This window comes from Halichoerus grypus, chromosome 9, assembly GCF_964656455.1.
Source record: "Halichoerus grypus chromosome 9, mHalGry1.hap1.1, whole genome shotgun sequence".
Taxonomy (NCBI): domain Eukaryota; kingdom Metazoa; phylum Chordata; class Mammalia; order Carnivora; family Phocidae; genus Halichoerus; species Halichoerus grypus.
Window position 1 is genome coordinate 56,431,400 of NC_135720.1, and position 21,779 is coordinate 56,453,178.

The 21,779-nt window shown below is 33.2% G+C and overlaps 1 long non-coding RNA gene across 2 annotated transcripts in view; it reads left to right on the plus strand.

The window, feature by feature from the left end:
• Positions 1–1,403: 1,403 nt before the first annotated feature.
• Positions 1,404–21,779, plus strand: part of LOC118520827 (uncharacterized) — a 115,583-nt gene continuing 95,207 nt past the window's right edge. The window contains exon 1 of one of the 2 annotated variants that reach the window (XR_013440918.1): positions 1,404–1,537. This is a non-coding gene — a long non-coding RNA (uncharacterized LOC118520827). Of the gene's footprint in view, positions 1,538–4,170; positions 4,219–21,779 lie in introns of those variants that run through there. The other variant, XR_013440917.1, reaches the window with a different exon arrangement.

Here is a 21,779-nt window from a genome sequence, read left to right on the forward strand (position 1 = left end):
ATCACAGAAGCCACCTAGTTTTGGGAAGTTCCCCCCTTTCTCTTATTTGTACTTACCCTAGGGCACCTGATGGGAGATTTTAGGGCATACCTATTTTTACTCACAATTCTAGGTATAGAAAGGCAAAGTTCCCATTACTGTCACTGAACTGGACTGTTAAATAGTCACATATCATCATTCAGGACTTTGTTTCTTAAACTTCAAGTACATAGAAACCATATAAAAAATGAAACAAAACAAATGCCTTGAGTGTCAGGTGTTTCAGTACCTACTCCTCCTGGGACACATGGAAAAGTACAAATTAGTGAAAAAATTATCTTTCCCGTCTGAAATTATCCCGAGTTTTCAATAAAGACATTTTTAGAGTAAACAAAGCCTCATGTGGTATGTGTGGGCAGATTAAATGACAGGCTGGCCGGAGTGTAAAAGGTGTCCTATCATTTTATCTTCTGACATTTCCCAATAGAGAATTGGCATGATGTATCAAGAGGATTGCAACTCAGAGTCCCAGATGATGCCTGGAAGCCCAGGAGAGTGAATTTGTCTAAATATCAAATTTATGTCCAGCATATATGATTTAACATCTGACATGTTAGCTGAAAAACATCTGTGGAAAGTGTAAGAGCAATGAGTTCAAATAGTCCTACTCAAATCTTAATTTGGATACCTCTTACTGTGTAACCTAGAACAATGTACTTCACCTCCATATATGTTAGTTTTCCCATTGGTAGAATGTTAATGATTATAGTTCTGATTGCTAGTATACATGAAATTAAGTAATATGAAAAAGAATCAATAACTTGGGGTGGCTGGCATACATTCAATAAGCATTTAATTAATTACAGATATTAGTACTATTGTTATTATATATTTTATTTAGTCTGAAAATAAACCATTAAAGTAGTTTGTTTTTTTTTTAAGTGGAGAAAGTTAATATATAAAGTTAAGTATACAATAGGGGAGCCTGGGTGGCTTAGTCAGTTAAGCATCTGACTCTTGCTTTCCACTCAGGTCATGATCTCAGGGTCATGCAATCAAACCCCACATCCGGCTCTGCACTCAGCGGGAGTCTGCTTGGATATTCTCTCCTTCTGCCCCTTCCCCTGCTCTCTCTCTCTCTCTCTCTAAGATAAATAAAAAAATCTTTAAAAAAATATACAATATAATGCCACATTTAAATGGATGTCCTTTGCCTAAGGATCTAAAGAAGACTCATTTCAGATAAATTTGCAAGTGAAGAAGATACTAGAACACATTTTATATTTTGGACTAATTTTTGGCAAGCATATGTATGATATCACTTAAAAACTATGCAAGACTGGAATTTCAGGGAATTTGATTTTCAAGCACTGAAAACACATGCTTCCTTTTTAAGCTGTCTTTTTATCAGATATTTCCTATTTCCTGAACCCTGTTTCTTTTAGAGTAGCCCTGGACTGAACAGAAATCATTAAATAGGTGCCCCTAGCTATGTTCAAATCTTCTATCTGCAGTACCTAAAACTACTGTATAAAAAATGCATCTGAGAAAACAGCAGGTATGTATATTAATCTAAATTATTTAAGCCATTTTTCAAGTCCATTTATTTGCCATCCCATATTGCATTTAATTTATTTAAGTGTGCATTACCTTTTGTTTTATATCCTGCCAAAGGGAAAATCGTGTCTAGAGGGAGATTTACTGGGAGCCTCGTATGAGAAGAAGCAGTGTTAAGAACCATAAATACATTATTAGCTCGTTCAGTTGATAGTCAGAGCGGTATGTACACAGGGATCCGCAGTAGGGCTGAAACGTATCCACCGTCTGTCTTTTCATCTTGTCTGTGTGGTTTTCTTTAGCACCCGTTTGCTTTTTGTTCCTTATTTCAAAATCCTAAATCATAAGAAACAAATATGCTTTTTACGTTCACTTGTGTAACTACTGAGTTTGTACTTTTGTATATCTATAAAATATATAAATATATTTTTTCTTTGTTCATTATTACTTAAATGAAACAGCTTCCAAAAAGATAAATAATAGTGTATTCAAATTATGAACTTGAAATAATTTCTCATTGGCTTTAATTAATTTAACCATTTATCAATAGGAGACTGGCATATAAATATTTAAAAGACCAAAACCAAAATTAAATGACACAGTAAGTGGTTCTAGAGGATAGAAAACTGTTTGTGCAGTCAGATTGCCCGGAGGTCAGTGATTGAGGAGCTGAACCTCCTACTTAGAATATATAAATGATTTGTTGGAATCACCTCTCTGAGCCATTGCTGATTGTAAATATTAGATAATTTTTGAAATAAAACACTATCAAAGTATAACTCCTGGCCCCCCTGAAAAGTTTGGTATCCTGAATTTTGTTGTTTGCATGGCACTTTTAATTTTAAAGACCTATTTTCTTGTCAACTACTATATTTGAGTATATTTACTTTTAATATCAAATCTATTTAGAATGATCTTTTCTACTGCATCGTTGTCATGTAAGAGAGTCACTGCTTTGCCATTTAAATGCAAAAGAGTTTCCTTTTTAGTTTTTGGAGTACCGAGCATTGATTTTAAATGACAGATATCTAAATCATTTACCTTTATGAGTGAAAAAATATAATTTAATGATTTTTTTCTATCCATCAGTAATTGCTATAGTGCTTACCTAAGTGCCCCTTATGATACACAAAGGGAAGATTGAATATTTTTAAAGCCTGGTTGGTTTTAAATATACATTCAATTGTACAACATTACACGATTTAAAGCTTGAGTAGTGTATATAGATATAGCCAACTTGACATAATAAGAAAAACTATTTAAAGCTTTAAACTATAAAAAAATAAAGCTTTAAAAGATTTAAAACTCTTTCATGAACATGTGAATGCATAGCATTATGCACTTTGAAACTAACATTTAAAAAAAATGAAATGATTATAGGATATTTATTTTGAATGCTTAGATTCTCATTTCTTTCTTCAAATGTCCAACTTCACCCAACTTTCCTACTTGTCCCTCCACAAGGATGGATAAGTCATCATGAATTCCCTTGTTTGTGTGAGTGTGTGCAAATCTTCCCCATACATAACTGTCCCCATAAAGCTCATCCTCTATCCATATTCAAGATGCAACCTCTTTTATTTTACAAACCTTGTAGTTACCACTTAATCTTCTAATAATTTATAAACACGTTAGAGTTTACCAAGAAAAATCTGATTATTTACTTCACTATATATTTTTTTATTTACTTTATTATATTAATGGAAGTTCCACATGAGATGCTCTGAAAACATTTTCCATTATGAGCTTTCTATGAACTTAACCTCGACTCTTCCTTTCCAGCCCTCTTGCTAAACACGGATAGCCCGTAGCTGCTAAATACCAAGAAAGATTCCCTCTTTTTCTGAGAACTGTTTTTGCCCAACTATTCAAGAAACCAGCTGGACTTTTGCGGCTAAGCCTCCTGTAAAAACTTGTCTTCCTTCCCCCAAAGTAGAACACCCCTTGACAAAGACACTTTCCTTGATCAAACTTTAGTCAAACTCTCCTTTAAACTCTCTTTTCAGTAGGGCCTTAACCTTTGGATTGCATGATACTGTTCAACAGGAATACAATTAACATAAAAATTAACATGGTGGGAAATGTTCATAATACTTCTGAATGTACTTTCTTGCTTTGAAGTATATTGGTGAGGAAATGAAAAAGTAATAGCAATTTCCTTTTTATTTTAGGAAACTTAACAATTCAGAATTTCAGTGATTTGCCAAGATGATTCAACTAGTTAGAGAGAAGAGAGTAGAAAACATTACTTCTGACAAAAAAAATGTTTCTCAGATCTATCACTGAGATGTAAATTGGAGGAATTAATAAATAGATATTACCTTAAGTTAAATTAACAATAAAATATAATAATCGAGGTTATTGAGTCTATTTTATAAAATATTTGGGCTTTATGTATGATTTCTTTAATTTTATACATCCCAGATTCCTTTGTGTTACTGAAAGAATGGAGTTAGTAGTTACATATTGAGACATGAAAAAGAATAAACAAGGAGGGTTATAAAAATTATGTGTCTGTATATGTGTGCATGTCCTACTTCATAATCTTTTGTTATGTCTATTGGAAATTAAGTAATTTTTTATTATTAAGAAAAATACAAATCCCTATTCATTCCAGCAACACACTGATGAATGTCATCAATCTTAATGGACCATTGAAGTTCACTTACCCTTATAGTACAAGTAAGTACAAAATCAACTCCCCAAACTATTTATGCTTTGCTCATATAAATAGAAACACGGTTTATTTGTTATAAAGGACTAAGAATGCAGAGAACTTAAAATATATTTTTTTAGGGTGCCTGAGTGGCTCAGTCGGTTAAGCGACTGCCTTCAGCTCAGGTCATGATCCCGGAGTACCGGGATCGAGTCCCGCATCGGGCTGCCTGCTCAGCGGGGAGTCTGCTTCTCCCTCTGACCTTCCCCTCTTCTTGTGCTCTCTCTCTCTCAAATAAATAAAATTTAAAAATATATATATATTTTTATGTAAAGGCAAATTGTATTTAAACATTCATCTACTTCCTAAAGGTTCTACAAATGTAATGCCACCTTAAAAACTGAAGGTTTTATGTAAAAATGTATTTAAATGAGTACTTTATAACTGTGTGTTCTGCATTTGGTTAGTTTATTTCTATAGTTTGTTCACTGAGGACAGTTCTTTTGTTTTATTCATCTTTTCTAAACCAGCTATTTCATCTTTACCTCCAAGCATGCAGTTTGGTTTCTCAAGTAATAGCTACTTAGTAAATGTTAAACAAGCAAATGAATACATGAAGAATCTACCAAAATAGATAAATTTACACATGTAATCTATCAACAAACTTGTACATTTACTGAATATTAAGTGTTGTCCTAGGCAACAGAGTTTTAATATAAATATCATTTTTTTTTAAAATATAAATTCAGTGGGAAAGGTAGGCATAAAAATAAATGGATATAATTCAGTTTTGTGATGGTGGTGATAATGAGAGGTTATTGCTGGGTATCAGAGGGGTGGCATGCAGGTACCAGGAAGTCTTACCTTACGTAGGTGAAACTAAAGCCAAACCTCAGAAAATCTTAGGTGGAACTCCCCTTTTCAAAGAAATTCACAACAAAAACATTCTATTTTGTAATACTTAAAACTCTTAGTCACAATCTGTCTGCTTCATTTCATGGAAGAGAAAGAACGCTAGGCAGTGATATTACCTACTGCATGTGCTATTCAGGCTTTAAATTGGCTTTAAATTGGATGCATAGAGAATTCCCATTTGTGAAAGAATGGTGAACGTGTCACCATTGTCCACCTACAGTGTTATGTGTTTCATGGAGAAAACTGAGACTGAGATTCAGCAAAACAAAGGAAGAAGGATGGGGAAAGTGGGATTTATTTTGACAGAGACTATAGTGTATGATCTTAGGGTTTGGTGATGTGTGAAGCCTCCTGAGAAGTCAGGAGAGCTTTTTGCCAGTGTGTCCATGCATACAGTACTAGCTTTTCTGGTATACCGCTGCCATGGGAAAGTGAGAACGCTAAACTAGATGATGTGCTCTGGGCAAATTATGTAAGGAACGTCTCTTTTGCTTCGTTTTTGTCGTCTGACAAATAGAAATAATCAGAGTATCTGCATCTTAATGTTTTTGTGAGGACTAAATGAAATAACACATTCAGTATATGTAGGGAAGTACTAATGAGCATCTACTAATTTCTCAATAAAGGTATTATCATTAATAATTTAAAAGTTTATGGTACCTACTAAGTATCCAAAGAAAACATAAAAATATCTTTCAGTCTCAAATTCCATATTTGTTAAAATATTTTTCAGGTGACAACTTTTACTCCCAGTCCTTGGAGGATTTCAGACTGCGTGTTTCTGCCAAATTATCCCTCTGTCAGTATAGTTTTTTCTATCTTATGGATTGATTAGTCTACTTGAGTGATTTTAAAAACACACTTTGAGAACAAACTCACTATGGAAGAATAAAAGCTATAAACTACATCTCCCACATAAGATGCTCTAAAATGAGAATAAAGTGAATAATAACAGTACTGTAAACAAGAAAAGTACCATTAATAGAGCAGAGATTTTAAGAAATTATAAAAAATTATTAAGAAGTAGTTGGAATTGAATAAAATCTCTAGAGAAGTAAACCAGAAAAAAAAAAAAAAAAAAACAACCCAGAGTTCAGAATATTAGAACAGGACATCTGTATAGTTAAGATGTGTGTTCCAAGATCAGAATCAGCTGATACAATGCATTAGAAAAGTCCCTGAAAAATAGTCAATACTGATTATTTTTGGCAGAACATTCAGAGAAGCAAGATCTCCTCTAAGCTTTTGAAGATCAGTAAGCTCCAGGGTTTCCCCAGGAGAGATCAAACACGTTCAAGAGTTTAAGAGGAAAAGCTATGTCCCAGGTACCTAGACAACCAAGTAGTATGGGGGAAACACTCATTTAAACAAGCTTCTTGGGGCGCCTGGGTGGCTCAGTTGGTTAGTCTACCTTCAGCTCAGGTCATGATCCTGGGACTCTGGGATCAAGCCCTGTGTCCACTCCCTGCTTAACAGGGAGTCTGCTTCTCCCTCTCCCTCTTCCCCTCCCCACTCTCATGCTCTCTCTTTCACTCTCTCCCTTTCAAATAAATAAATAAATAAATAAATAAATAAAATCTTTAAAAAGAAAAAAATAATAAACAAGCTTCTCGTACATTTAAGCCAGCAACATACCAGGTTAGTCCCACCCTTGTAATCCTAGCCAGCATATTTAGTAGAGAAAAAGAAATAGTGGAGAAAAATAAAATTAAAAAAAAAAAAAACAGGATTCACAGCTGACATTAACGTAAACATAAAAACTGAAGGGACACAAAGTGGATTAGAATTAGAAAGTTCATTAGATTTGCCAGATATAGCATTTAAAAAAGAAAATCAATTACACTTCATATACTAGCAATAAATAGTAAAAAACATATTTTAAAAATTACCATTTAAAACAGTAAGAAAACTATAGGATATCAAAGATGAGTAATGAAAGATGTATAGGACATTTGTGGAGAAAATTATAAAATGATTTTAAAGTATAATGAAAATGAATAAATGCATATAGAAATACATATGGTGGTATTTAACAAGATGCCATTTTATAAATTTCTCCAAATTCACCCACAAATATACTCAATTCTTATTAAAATCCTGACTTAATTTTTCAAGGATTTTTGCGACCTTATTCAAAAAGTTATTTGGAAAAGCACAAGCTCTAGTACTAACAAAGACAGTTTTCAGGAGAAAAAAATAACTCTGTAGGGAAAAATATCCTGTCAGATAAATAACAGCCTTATTATGATCTACATTTAATTAAGGAAATAAGACATTGGTATATGTATATATAAACAGACCAATGGAATATAGCCCAGAAACAGAACACTTACTCACTGTAAATTGGTGAGTAAAAGGTGGACTGTTCAAAAGTATTACGTTTTTTTTAATAGAGAAAAAAATAAAACCAAGTCATTTCATACCATTCACAAAAACAAATCCTGGAAGAAATAATGAAATGGTCTAAATGTCAAAAGACAACCTTTTTTTTTTTTTTAATTTTATTTTATTTTGACAGAAAGAGTACAAGCAGGGAGAGGGAGAAGCAGGGAGCCTCACGCAGGACTCCATCCCAGGACCCGGGGATCATGACCTGAGCCTAAGCAAGACGCTTTCTTTTAGAGAGTTTGCTTCTCAAACCATTTCAGTTATCTGGACCAATAGGATTTTCTTCTTGGAAATTTAGAATTGTGACCCAGCTGCTTCTAGGTGACTGATGGTGAGAGTAAGGCATGTGAACAGAGGGCCGGATGTCTGGATGCTTGCACCTGGAGGGTTTTCTTATTTTCTCTTTTCCAAAAGCATATTGTTTGTCATGGAATTTAAAGTCTTTTGGACACATAAACTGAAATTGCTCTTCATTTGAACTAATACGTGTGGATTTTTATCTTTGGATTCATTCATTTATTATTCACATTTTCCCCCCACATGTTCAATAATGTAGTTCTTTAGGAAAAGAAATCCATAAGAATAATAATAACAAGAACCAAAACAAATTTGTTCTGAAAATTAGTCTAGTTCTCCCAAGTGCATTCTGTTGCTTTGATGTTCTAATGCATATATTTTAATAATAAACTACCTGTTTAGTAATATTTCTGCTTTAGGTCATAACAGTACATTGGATTTCATCTGTCAGGACCATAAATTATTATTTCAATTATGGATTTCAATATATTTTCCAAATTGTATTTTCTTTAAATTGGTATTAAAATCATTTGAAATAATAATGAAAATTCAAAAAGTATTGCATAAAGAAAATATTTCTCATTGAATCAGCTTTTTATTTCTTTTCTGAGGGTTATTTTCCATAAAAATTTACATAGTCTGAATGAATTACTAAATAAATTGTGGATGTAACATCAGATTTGCATTTATCTTTTATTTTTAAGTGTTCCATTGATTAAATATTGCATATTTAATGATGTTACTGGCATTACTCACGCACTTCTTTAGTAAATCACGTATAAAATACATTAAAGACTAAATTTATGAAATATATAAATCTAACATGTGACTTACATTTGGCTAAAATTTAACTCAGAGGGTATATTATGAAGTACTTTCTAGAGTAAAAGAAATCAAAAAAGTAAAGTAGAAATGCTACTTAAATTAAAGCAGTCAGTGATATTAACCAAATTTGTTTAAACAACTTCAAAAGTGATAATATATTACCATTTACAATATGCCACTCAAAAATAACTATAAATCCATACTATATATCCATAATCTTATTGTCCTGCTTTTACACTTCTGGTGACTTTGAGTCTTTGTTTTCCAACAGCAATCACAAAGGGGAATTATTGCTAATCAGATTGGTAATGTGTGGATGTAGGCTCTGGAGATAACATGTTGAATGGACTGACAAGGAACCTGAGACTTGTATTTGAAAAGGAGAGTCAGAAAATAGCTGTATATGGGGAGGTGTCATTGAAGGTAAGACCTGAAGGCTGAAAAAGTACAGTCTACTGTGTACAGTGTGAGGGAAAACCTTCCAGGCTAAAGGAATAGCATATTCCAAGACCCTGAGGTGAAGAATAATTAGACGTATTTCAAGGACTGAACCATAGTGTCTATCTTGGAACCTGCAAATTTGAGATGTTACACTGCACTTTACAATTTCATTCATTTATGTATTATTCATTAAAGCAACACCTGTTACCACTGGAGAAATATTATTTAATAAAAAGAAAGGAAAGAAAAAAGAGAGGGGAAAAAGGAAGGGAGGAAAAGAAAAGCATCTGTTTTTTTTAAACTAACTTTCTAATAAAGGCAACCAACATTAAACAATCTCACAATAATAATTTGACTTCATGGTATATAAACTTCTGACCCCTTTTATCAAAGAAAAGTGAAAACTGATATCAACAGATGTAAAATAAAATTGTGCTAAATTTTCTTGAATTATGTGATACTATTTTTATTTCATTTGAGCTTATAATCATCTACTCAACACATTTACTGCTCTTAAATCTTCTTCATTTATGTTCACTTCTTACTTTCCACTGTCTCTATATTGTTATGTTTCTTATTGTTATTAAATCATTCATTTGCAAATAAAAATATGCTAAAAAACATACTTGAAGCCTAGGTCCACATCTTCTCACTTTTCATGCTTGAAATCATAACTAATAACCAGGAGACCATCACAACAAAAAATTTTTCATGAAATAGAGAGCACAAATACATATAGCTGTGGACTAAAGCAATTGACCATATGAGAACACACCTGGGAAGTCTCCGTGTTATAGCACCCCACCCCATCCCCCCACCCTACCCTCCCACCCCTGGCAGAGAATGACTGAGGAAGTGGAGCAGGTCTATTAATGGTAGAAATCTGCTGGACATACCTACTCTGAGAACGAAAGGACTCACTCTTGAGTGGGAAAAGCTGCAAATAGGACTGAGATCCATTTTGACTGCTTCATTAGGGAAAACACATAGACAAAGCAGGAAGGTTATGTGATGGTAGTAGGTGTCACAAAAGTGACAAATCTCTAAAAAGCTGCATCTGCTACAATGGAGGGAGCAGTTAGGAAGCAGGAGCCCTCCGCTACAATAGCAGTTTCAAGTGAAGGAACTTTAGAAGCTCAGTGCTGGCTATAGAAACACTCCTGAACAGATGATGTTTGAGAAGCAAAAGAGATTTTAAGGTAACAGCCCATCATGGGGTACCTGGGTGGCTCAGTCGTTAAGCTTCTGCCTTCGGCTTGGGTCATGAACCCAGGACCCTGGGATCAAGCCCCTCATCGGGCTCCCTGCTCGGCGGGAAGCCTGCTTCTCCCTCTCCCACTCCCCCTGCTTGTGTTCCTGCTCTCACGGTCTCTCTCTCTGTCAAATAAATAAAATCTTTAAAGAAATAAAAGGCAGAGCTTGGGAGCAGAGAAACCTATAAAATTCTCCTGGCCCTTCACTACCCTCACCAGGAAACTTCTATTTATTTTTTTCCCCAGGTTTATTGAGATATAACTGAGAAATAACATTGTGACAGAGTAAGTTGTACAATATGATTTGATATGTGCATATATTGTGAAATGATTACCATAATAAGGTTATTTAACACATTTATCATGTCACACGTGTTTATTGGGGGGAGGATGATATGAGAACATTAAAAATCTACTGCCCTTAGCAAATTTTAAATATACAATATGGTATTGTTAACTAGTCATCACCCTACTTTGGATCCCCAGAATAAATTTGGTTAGTTTGTGTTTTATAATTGAACTATTTCTAGTAATACTTTTCAAATCTGAGTCTTAATTTTTGTCATATTGATATAATTGAACAAATATATAAAATATGTAAGTAATATACTTTTGAATTACTATCATTCAAATTATCAATAAACATTAGCTGAAATGATATCTTAAAGAACACATTTAATTAACTGGAATTCACAGCTCTGTTTTGAATATGGAGACTACCTGCAAGATAGTGTGTGGATCACAATCTAGAGATAGGAAAGGGTGTTGTTATGGATATTTTAGTTTCATATAATGGCAGTATAAATTGTTTTGAATTATAAGCTACACAAAAGCTAGGACTATTTCCTACAGAGTACAAAATCATTGAGAAATTCAAAGACGTTATTTAGGTTACCAAATTTAAAAGGACACTGTATATATACTGGTGCATCTCATTATTTCTGCTTTTATGTTGTGAAGAATATTATCAGGTTCACTTTATTTTGATAATCTTTTCCAATTTTCAAGTTATTTTTTGTTAAACTAATTTTAAAGTAAACAATAATGTCTTTTTGTCAATCAAGTTAAATATGCATAAAAATATAACTTTATAAATGTAAATAATTACTGTGGGGGGTCACAAGATAAAGCAGTTAAAAAGTACAGGAACATTGCTTTGGTAACTGCATAATGAAGAGTGAGAATATTAATCTGTTGGCTTCATTAGGAATTTCTAGTACCATTTAATTTTCATAAGGAAGTATATACGATATTATTATTGATATATTCAGTATTTAAATAAGAGAGCATTTATGTTGGTCATTAAATTCCCCTCAAGTTTTACGAGTTAATACACACTTTGGTGAACTAAAAGAGGTGTTAGGGGCGCCTGGGTGGCTCAGCCGTTAAGCGTCTGCCTTCGGCTCAGGTCATGATCCCAGGGTCCTGGGATCGAGCCCCACATCGGGCTGCCTGCTCGGCGGGAAGCCTGCTTCTCCCTCTCCCGCTCCCCCTGCTGTGTTCCCTCTCTCGCTGTGTTTCTCTCTCTGTCAAATAAATAAATAAAATCTTTAAAAAAAAAAAAAAAAAAAGAGGTGTTAAATATGTTTACTTATCTAGAGTAAAATAAAAGAACTGAAAAATGAAGTCAAAATGTGTGAAATGAATAATTTCGTTCACATTTGGCTTTAATTACTGTAAGTGTAAATATGAAGATTTTAGACATGGCCCACTCCCCTTTAGATTTCTGTAAGGTAGGCAGTTTTGCTGTTGTGGATTAAATAATTTCTCTGTGCAATAGGTATCTTACTCTCATTGGACTTAACTAGTGGAGAGAAAGTTGTATAAAATGTAACTCTTGTTTGCTTTGTAAAATTGTTACTATTTCCTTCTACTTTGTAACATTTATCACATAACATTTTCCATTTTTGACTTCCCAATATTGGCTAGAATATTCACTTCTCAACTTTTTTTCTATATTTTGGTTAATATCCTTATTCAATCTGTTCATTGTTGGTTATTTCTATATTTCCACTGCTTACTCGCTCACCATCTGTCATTCTCCCTTCCCACTCCCTGCCTCTTTCTACATTTTTTTTTCTTTGTGTAGATGACATCAGCCTAGTTTTCACTTGCCTTTCTTCCAGTTCTATTCTGTTCTTTTCTGTGTTCTTTATCTCTTCTTCTCTGTTGTGTGCCTTGAGCAATAACCAAATCATATCAACATTTTCAAATTCATTAATCTTCCAGTATTCCCAGGGCAGTGATGGTTTGGGGATAACATAAGAAAGAGACTCTTCTGATACTAAATTTAAAGAAACATAAGAAAGTTTAAATAACTTGTGAGAAAGTAAGTTTATTACCAATGTCAGTAATGACTTAAAAACAGGGTTTAAATTAAGAAGGGATTAAAGAATTTTAAGTGATAGAAATAGGGCCCTTGTTTAATTCACAGCACAGACATCACAGTATATCTTACAAGTGTTCTGATCGCTTCCTTTGAGTACTAAACACTACAGCTAGCACAATATTCATACTCGGGTAATATTGCCATTTTTCCTTATTTATTGTGTGAAACCTTAAGCTCATTAAAGTTCTACCTTTACACAATTACAGTATGGCTTATAGATTAGCATTATCAATCAATGCCATGCTTTCTCTGAAATATCCCTATATTTTATTTTTAAAGATTTTAGTAATACCACCACTATATTATTTTTGTGAATAATGAGTCATATGATGTTTATAAAATTATTAGCATATATCTTACAATATCATATTATTCCATGCTATTAGTATGTATTTTAAAAATATGTTTTAGAACATAAACAAATTTAACATTTGCTTTCATTCCCTTACCATGCTCACTAAAATAGTTACAAATGTTAAACATATTTATGAGGTAATAGGTTAAGGAAAAAATATCAGTTAATTGAAAAACTGTGGAATTATTGTCACTGGAATTTGTCCTTTGCTCTTTTGAAATAAAATGTCAGAACTTTCATATTACATTCATTGATTAACTCATATTTACTTCTTCTTATCTCAGACTAACCTGTGATGTCAAAGGGATATTACTTGAAGTATTAGGTTAATGCATACAATTTAAATTATGAATTGGAAAACTTCAGTGGAATAATTTTTCCTGAAAGATCATAACTTGCCTTGTCTTCCATCTATGTAGCATACAAAATCACATGTATAATAAATATATAATTTGATTTAAATATTTAACAATGGAAATCAAATTTCGTTATTCCAAGAAACTTACAGGAGTCCATAGATGTTAAAACTGTGATTGTTATAGTAAACTTTACAGATTGCTACCATGACAAAATGATTTCCTTTATAGTAATATATCCAAAAAGCATTATGAAGGCCTCACATGGAATGTTATAGACTAAATCAAACACAATATTTTTATATGAGACAAAAACCTTAAAATATAAGGTATTGACACTTATTTGAAGAGTAAACCAATACAAACATAACAAATATATTAATTTACTGATACTTATTAATTGCTTGTGTGTGTTAAGTGAATATTTTTAAAGATATAAATTATACATTTATTGAACATTCAATACAAAAAATGTTTTGAATCGCAGTTTAGTGAAGCAAAGCAAATGTCATGAGAGATATGTCATTTCAGTTTTGGTCAATCAAAGGACAAAGTAAGAAGCTAAAATATTTTTGTAAGAGAATAATAGGACAAAACTATATAATGTGTTATTCACTTTATTTGTTTAAAATATATTTGTTTTTCTGCAATTCTAGAGTATCAGCATATATTATTTATGAGCAGTAAAGAATAAGGATACCATTCATATTGTAAACATCATTATTTTGACATTTTTTATATTCTAACTGGGACTCTACTGACTCAATGGCATTATGATTTGTATCTCATTTGCTGAAGTTTTCCATCATAAGACAGTATTCTGATAAAATCTGTTACAGAAATTTTCAAAAAATGTAAGTTTCTTCTAATGGATGACTTTTTTTCTACTGCTTCTCCTTAGAAAGATATTATGAGCTTAATTAAAAAAAAAAATTGTTCAGATTCAAGAAAAGATGAAATTAACAAGAATAAATTACTCTCATACTTGAAACCAACCAAAATAGGTAAAGTGTATAAAACAATAGTTTTCAAGACACTGGGCATCACAAAATGAATGATAGTTAATCCTGAAAAGTGGAAAACAAATAGTGCAAGCCCCAAATTTGCCCAAAATTACTGCTCTGAAAAAGTTTGCAGTCCATGCCACAGGGAGTGGGAAGTCAGGCAGAACCAGAGGACACCCTGGAGACAAAGCTTACAGTCTAGGTAAAGCAAGGTAGTTAGAGTTCACAGGACAGAGCAGCTGCAAGGAGAAAGCTGAACAGAAAGAGAACTCTGGCAGTCTGCAGAGGGTGCCCTGGGTAGTCTGCTTAGTGCGATCAGCCAATGTAGATTAAGAAACTAGTGTAGAGGGCACCTGGGTGGCTCAGTTGGTTAGGCGGCTGCCTTCGGCTCAGGTCATGATCCTGGAGTCCCTGGATCGAGTCGCGCATCGGGCTCCCTGCTTGGCAGGGAGTCTGCTTTGCCCTCTGACCCTATCCCCTCTCATGTGTTCTCTCTCATTCTCTCTCTCTCAAATAAATAAATAAAATCTTTGGAAAAAAAAAAAAGAAACTAGTGTAGAACGTGGATAGAATCACTGCAAGGTTTGGAGGTAACAATGCATGGTGGTCACAAAGGATCAGAAATTTTTATTCATAAAATATAGAAATACGAAAGAGTGTAAGATGGATTGTTACCATTAATAAGTACTAGGGCTCATACAAATATCAGTTTTAACATAAAACAGTAACAGTTATAAAATGGCAGAAATGAAATTTTAAATGATATCATATGTAAGAGCAGCAAGAAATCCTCAAAAACCTGGGTTTGTATCAAGCATTGACCCTTTCAAGATTCTTTGTTTCCAATAATTTATTTTAAATATCTGGGTTTTGTCAAGATGGCCCTAGCCCATATGATTCCTGGTTATGTAACTACTAGAATAGCCCTTTTCGGTGGCATGAAAAGAAAGAGATGATACTATGATAAATTCTCATTTTCCATATTCAGTTTGTACCTACCTGTGGATAGGAGAATGCCTACATTTGAAAGCTTCATGGGATCTCACCACAAGGCCTTTTTATTTTTATTTTTAAATTTTTTTAAAAGATTTTATTTATTTATTTATTTGAGAGAAAAAGAGCGAGCACAAGCAGGGGGAGCGGCAGGCAGAGGGAGAAGCAGACTCCCTGCTAGATCCCAGGATTCTGGGATCATGACCTGAGCCTAAGGCAGGTGCTTAACCAACTGAGCCCCCCAAACATCCTGCCACAAGGCCTTTTTAAATGATAATCTAAGAAGGTGATAAACAAAACTGTCTTTTTATTGTATGTCAAATGAAAGATATGAAAGGCATTTATACAGACAGCAAGGAAATATTTTAGATATAAGTTATGAATTGTCTAATAAAGAAATGCATTTTTATGCATTCATATTGAAAGACTCAATGCTATTAAAAAATGTCAATTTCCTCCAAACATATGTATAGACTAAATGCTATCACAATAAAAATAGTAGCAGGATTTTGATGGAAATGCGAAAGCTGACTATGAAATATACATGAAAATTCTATTGTCAAATCTAGCTAATAATTTGAAGAAAAAGTACAGAGTGCAAGAACCTAAGATAACAGAATCTTAATATAAAACACAAGTATTAAGACATAAAAAAGTATGGGTTGAAAGTGTAATTTAACTTAAGTTTATAATTTCAATTATTTTGAAAATTTATCTATGTTAAATATTCCTACTGCTTTATAGTGCTAGATACATGAAATGTTAGAACATTACTTTCCTAATTGTCTTTAATATTAGAAACAATCCTGTAATTTTCTTTCTGTGTTATTAATCATCAATTTTACCTAGAAAACAGTTTCTGTAAGTGAGCTAGTTTTTTGCTAAACCTAGACATAACAGCACTTGGAAAGTAAATAAAACAAAAAATGGACAGTTAAAAAATATTTTATGTCTTTCCTCATACTTAAATAAAATAGCAAAATACTGCTCAACTTAATCTAAGTGCTGTTACTTTAAAAAGCTTAATAATTACTATGACTTGATTTGATGAACTCTACTTCCCATCCCCTAGTATATTAAGAACTGGTATTGTTCCCTTACAGCTTATTATACTATGGCTCATGTTATTTCTTCCTATCCTGGAATGTCAGCCCACATACATTATTCACAGGAAGCAGAGTGAACTTTAAATAGGGAGATTATACTGGAGGGAAATGAGAAAGCCATCATTCTCAATTTTACCCCATACTGTTATTAAAGGTTATATAGGCAGTGATCTTTCTTTTCCCCACTTTTATTTAAAGCTTTTTCTTCTTCCTTTTTTCTTTCTGATTATCTTATTCCTTTTCATCTCCCATAACATCCACATAATTCTTGCCTTTTTTCTGTATTGTGTGAAGGAACTAGTTGAGTTATTTTAAATGATTTACTGTCTTCATGTTGTGAGCTAGACATTGAAATAACTTATGATGAATAAGATATTGTATACTATATGACTTCCTTCTATTCTTTGTCTAAAATGTGGTCGATCTGAATTTAAGTCATTTAGTATGAAAATATTTGCCTGAAGAATTTGAACAGCAAGTTTCAGGCTAGTATAAATTAAATTATGAAACAATGACAATTGCAATGGAAATGCTAACAGACCTTTTACTAAACAATAAACTATGCAATTATAGACAGTGTTCTCTGACAATCATGTGCTTACTTATCAGCAAAATGTTTCCATAACAGCAGTTCCATGTTAGATGACTGACAGATACTTAAACACTGCAGGGAACATATAAAAGTTCTGCTTATTATTTATACTCAGTTCATAATTTCTGAGGAAGTATTTAAACTGGAAACTTATAGGGGCGCCTGGGTGGCTCAGTCGTTAAGTGTCTGCCTTCGGCTCAGGTCATGATCCCAGGGTCCTGGGATCGAGCCCCGCATCGGGCTCCCTGCTCAGCGGGAAGCCTGCTTCTCTCCCCCTTATCCTGCTTGTGTTCTCTCTCTGGCTGTCTCTCTCTGTCAAATAAATAAATAAAATCTTTAAAAAAAAAAAAATAAATAAAAAATAAACTGGAAACTTATAAAATGACATATTCAATTTTATTGATATTTGAAATTTTGGTCATAAAATAAAAAGTAGCAGTATAATCTAGAATCTTTTAAATTAAGTGTAAAACTCAGTGTTACTAATAATCACTACATTTATTTGTACTTAATATGTTTTTGGTATGTCTTTAATATGTTTTTAGTATGTTTTATGGCTGGCATATAAGAAAAATTAGAAGAAAAATAATGGTGTTTCAAAAGTGAACCATTGATATATTCTTTTGTCTTTGAAAGATTTTTATTTATTTATTTGAGAGAGAGATCTTGAGCGGGGAAAAGGGGCAAATGGAAAGGGACAAGCAGACACCCTGCTTGAGCAGGAAGCCCTACATGAGACTAGATCTCATGATACTGGGATCATGACATGAGCCAAAGGCAGATGCTTACCTGACTGAGCCACCTAGGCGCCCCTGATATATCCTTCTGGAAACTCTTTTATATATACCAGAAAGGCAGTGAGTTTTACTGGAAAGAGCAAATGCTTTGGAGTATGACATCTATTTTTTCTATACATTTGTTGTAGAGGGAGGGGTGTGTTCCTTAACAACCCTGAAATTCAGTTTAATTATTGACATAAAGAGGAAGTAAAAGCAAACTTATGAATTTTTTTCCTAAGAGAATGAACTAATAAAGTGGAACACAAATGCATTTATTCTTCTATCCCTTAGTTTACGTGAAAATGAATTTCTTCACAACTACTCTTCCCTCCCTCCCGGTCCTGTCACCATTTTTTCAATTTTTCATTTTGAATTAATTAAAAATAACTCAGCCTTCTGATTTGTTAATTTCTTTTACTTTAAGATTTTTGAGTACTGCCTCTAGGAAAAAATATGTTTTTAGACATGATTCAACTTTTGAAATCTGTGGCAAATATCTGACTAGTGAGTAGCATCTTTCCTTGGACATTCCATGGTTACCTCAATTTTCTAGGTATTTAGTGAAATGAGAAGAAAGTTTATATCCACACAAAAACCTGCACACATATTTTTATAGCAAGCAGCTTTTTTCATAATTACCAAAAGATGGCAACATCATGTGGCTATACTGATATCAATAGATTAAATCAATGAATTAGAATAGACATCTTCCATGCAGAAGAATCCCAAATAATTTGGTAAATATGCCATCTTCTACGAGATGTAACTTAATTCTCCACTCTTTAAGAGTGGACTGTACAAAGTGTTTTCCTTTCAGACTTGATGGGGAGCTATCAAGTAATTTTATGGTGGAGAAACCTCTCAAACACTACTTCCACCATTACCAACAGTGATACGTCATGTTGATAGTTTTTGCCCTTGATATGAAGTAATGAAGGGCACTATACCTTAGTGGCCTTCATACCCAAAACACACAACCCCAGCCTAACCATGAGGAAAATAGATATAAATCCCAGTAGAAGAATATTCTGCAAAATTCTGCAAAAAAAGGACCAGTATTCCACAAAACTACTAAGGTCATCAAGAACAAGGAAAGTCTGAGAAACCGTCATAGCCAAGAGGAGCCTCAGGAGATATGATGACTAAATATAGCGTCATGTCCTGGATGTGATACCAGAACAGAAAAATGGCATTAGGTAAAAAAAAGAAAAGAAAAAAAGGAAATCTAAAAAAAGATGGACTTTTAGTTAATAATAATATGAAAAATACAGTTTCTGAAATTGGTAGCATCGAAAGAAAATATTAATAAAAGTTAGAGCAAATATCATTCAGTTGAAAACATGTTGAAAAGGTAATTTTCATAGAGAATACATTCAAGGAATTCCATTATATACATAATAACAATTTAGAAAACAAAACAAGTGGAAATTGAGAAATACATCAACAAAGAAATAATAGATGAGAATTACATCAGAAAATCCCAAGTCTTCATATGTAACTGGGCTCCCAAGTGTTCAAAACTGAAAACAAAGAAAGATCTACACGTAGACACAATGTAATGACGTTTCAGGAAACCACAGGAGAGAGCAAAATCACATTAGTTTAATTAGGAAAAGATAAAATAAAGATCATCACCAGAGAAATCAGAGTCATACTGGCTCTAACTTCTTATCCCCAACACTAAATTGCCACAAAATGCGGGTGAAATATAAAAACAATAAGATGCAAAAACAAATGGACCTTAGAATAACTAATTTAATACATAAATAGTGTTTATGTAAGTCATAAAATATAATTTTGAGAAAATAACATTTAAATTAAGAAATAATTAAATGTGTAGTTTAAGGTTTTTGATTAACACAAATAGTGCTACAACTCTCTAAGAGAGTTGCATGTGGTTACAACTTCTCAGGAAGCTTTTTCTCTGTTTGGCTCAGAGTTGAGGCAAATTCATTTGCATTCTTTAGGGAGTTGAGAGAAATGGGGATAGTGCGATTGTTGTTTACCTTTACCGTTATTCTGAAGATATACCTTTTTACGTCTCCAGCTTTGTTGGGAGGGCTGCTACTTGACTCCATACACTGGATACTGGACCTTCACAGAAGACCATCTTACCTGATGCAAAACTAAAACTCAAATTTACATGTATCAACAAAGGTTTTCAGGATAAAAGTAGCTTCAGTAATCATTTGCCTTACTACTCCAGGCTCCTGAGTTTTCTTAGTATGACTTGGTAGGGACTCTTATTTTTCTGTTATTTTGATACACTTGAGGATTTAAAAATAAAAATATTTTACACAGCATTTTTACTTTGTGTGTGTGTGGAGGGATAGGTTCAAATAACCTAGCCATTCATGTTCCCAGAAATTAAAGTAACCTACACATGTAAGAAAGTTATTTCCATCATTGCAAATGGCAAGATTTCATTCTTTTTTATGGCTGAGTAATATTCCATTCCACATCATCATCTTCTTCTTCTTCTTCTTCTTCTTCTTCTTCTTCTTCTTCTTCTTCTTCTTCTTCTTCTTCTTTCTTCTTCTTCTTCTTCTTCTTCTTCTTCTTCTTCTTCTTCTTCTTCTTCTTCTTCTTCTTCTTCTTCTTCTTTCTTTCTTTCTTCTTCTTCTTCTTCTTCTTCTTCTCCCATTCATCAGTTGATGGACATTTGGGCTGTTTTGGCTATTGTAGATAATGCTGCTATAAACATCAGGGTGCATGTATCCCTTTGATTTAGTATTTTTTGTAATTGGGTAAATACCTAGTAGCGCAATTGGTGGATCATAGGGTAGTTCTATTTTTAACATTTTGAGAAACCTCCATAATGTTAGAGAGAAGCAAATCAGGAAACGGCCTCGTAACTAAGAGAACACACTAACGGTTACCAGATGGGAGGTGGGTGGGGGGAAGGGTGAAATAGGTGATGGGGATTAAGGAGTGCACTTGTTGTGATGAGCACCAGTTGATGTGTGGAAATGTTGAATCACTATATTGCTAGAAAATTATGCTGATATATCTTAAAGTAACTGGAACTTTACAGCTAAAACTTTGTCTGAAATTTTTAAGAAGTAATCATGATCACAAAACAACTATTAAGAGCTTGGTTGCATTAAATATTGCACTAGGACACATAGAGAAATAACGATATAAATTGTGGCCTTTGTTCTCCAAGAGCCTTCAAAATTAAGCCCTGCTTTAGACCTATGTGCAAGACATATAGAGAAGAGGAAAATATTATTAAAGCAAAAATATAATTGAGCAAGCTATTTAAAAACATACATACACATGTATAATTCACTAGAGCTTCCTTTTATAATGGCAGTTGTATTTACTTGTTTCCTTGTCTAATTCTCTGCTTCTGTGAACATTTGAAACACCCTTCTCAAAAATGTTTACTTCCTCCTAAAGAAACTAGTAGAGAGCTGAATCAATGCTATATTTACAAACTAGATTGTCTTAGGGGGTCATCTAGGTCTTTGACTATTTTTAGATTTCATTTACTACCTTATAGTACAGTTTGTTTCAGAAGTAGTTAGATAGGGCCATGGGCCAGTAATAACAATAGACATCATGAACAAGGTGACAAGTGAATATGCAGAGATACCTTTGAAGTCAGCTGAGTATAAAGATGACAATGATAAAATCTAAAAATGAAGAAGATGGCTTTTTAAATCTTTTTCTTGTCGTTGCTCTAGCTGGAATTATTTTTGAAAGTTCAGTTTACTGCTGTATTAAGGACACATTTAACTGAATGGAGACTTTCAGCTACAATTGACTATGATATAGAGTATGCATTTTTCCGGAAATATTATCTACAGCAGGAACAAACTTTTATGATTATTTTGACCATTACCTACAAAAATTAGGTATGTTTATGTGGGGTGTATGATAAGGAAGGCT